General features: G+C 42.7%; 1 protein-coding gene across 1 annotated transcript in view; it reads left to right on the top strand.

Annotated features, from left to right (window-relative positions):
- Positions 1 to 1,406, top strand: part of FBXO9 (F-box protein 9) — a gene marked incomplete at its 5' end in the record, with an annotated part of 46,012 nt that overhangs the window by 32,799 nt on the left and 11,807 nt on the right.

Raw genomic sequence — 1,406 nt, 5'->3', positions numbered from 1 at the left:
ATATTAAGCTAGAAGTGGTAGCACACACCTGTAGTCCCAGCTACTTAGGAGGCTGAGGTGAGAGGATGGCTTGAGCCCAGGAATTCTGGGCTGTAGTGTACTATGCTGATCAGGTGTCCACTCTTAAGTTTTGCTTCCATATGGTGACTTCCGGGGAGTGGGGGACCACCAGGTTGCCTAAGGAGAGGTGAACTGACCCAGGTCAGAAACAGAGCAGGTCAAAACTCCCGTGCTGATTAGTAGTGGGATCATGCCTGTGAATAACTACTGCACTCCAGCCTGGGTAACATAGCAAGACCCCATCTCTTTTAAAAAACAAAACTATATTTTAAATTATAGATGGAGTTAAAAATATTTTGAGCTGTATCAGAATCATGTCAACTTTCAATACATCTTTTACTTAGCTTTTTGCACTAATTTCATAACAAAGTCCTATTGGTGCTACCTTTAAAATTTACCTCTGTCGTGACCATTTCAACACTTCTGCAACTATCATTCTGACTTAGCCACTGTTTTGTTTGGTCTGGATTATACAGTGGCATCCTACATGGTCTCCCTGCTTCCACTCTTATACCCCTAGAGCATATTCTCCATAAACCCAATAGAATCATCTTTTAAAAGCATAAATCATGGTCAAAACCCTCCAGTGGCATCATCTCATATAAATAGCCACTTCTGCCTGCGAGATGCTACCTTATCTATCCCTGGCTACTTCTCAGATCATTTAGTCCACATTTCACCTGGCTCACTTTAGTGAGTCCACCAGTCACACTCCTGCCTCAGGGCCTTGCACGCGCCATGGCTGCTGCCCAGGATACTTTGCCCCATCACTACTGTCACCTTCCCAAAGAGGCCTTTCCCAGCCACCCTATCTGAAATAGTCTTTCTTTCCTCACTACCGTCATTGCTGTTTGCTGACTCTCCTTAGTCTTTTGGTTGATTTTTGCACCAAGTATACTACCTCAAGCTTGTCTCTCTCTGTTTGCTTTACCACCAGTAAAAGAGCAGGGCCTTTGCCTTGTTCATCCATCCCTCCCAAGCCCTTGGAACAGTGCCTCCCAGGTGCTTAATAAATATTTGCTGAATAAAAGATGGCTGATAGCAAAAATATTTATGTCTGCATATAGGGACTTAGGCTTTTATATTTATTAGTGTCGTGCTTTATTCCCTAGAGACCCTGAAATTTGGCGTCTGGCCTGCTTGAAAGTTTGGGGCAGAAGCTGTATTAAACTTGTTCCATACACATCCTGGAGAGAGATGTTTTTAGAACGGCCTCGTGTTCGGTTTGATGGTAAGCTGAACTCTGTAGAACTCAGGAGAAATGGTAATCTGTAATGCTGATTTTGATAAATATATAGTTTAAATTTTCTGTAATGAACCTAAGTACTATGGGCATATTTAAGGGA

Source organism: Propithecus coquereli, unplaced genomic scaffold (genome assembly GCF_000956105.1).
Source record: "Propithecus coquereli isolate 6110/MARCELLA unplaced genomic scaffold, Pcoq_1.0 Scaffold29, whole genome shotgun sequence".
Lineage (NCBI taxonomy): Eukaryota > Metazoa > Chordata > Mammalia > Primates > Indriidae > Propithecus > Propithecus coquereli.
The sequence above is the reverse complement of the archived record's forward strand: the minus strand, read 5'-3'. Positions and strand labels throughout refer to the sequence as shown.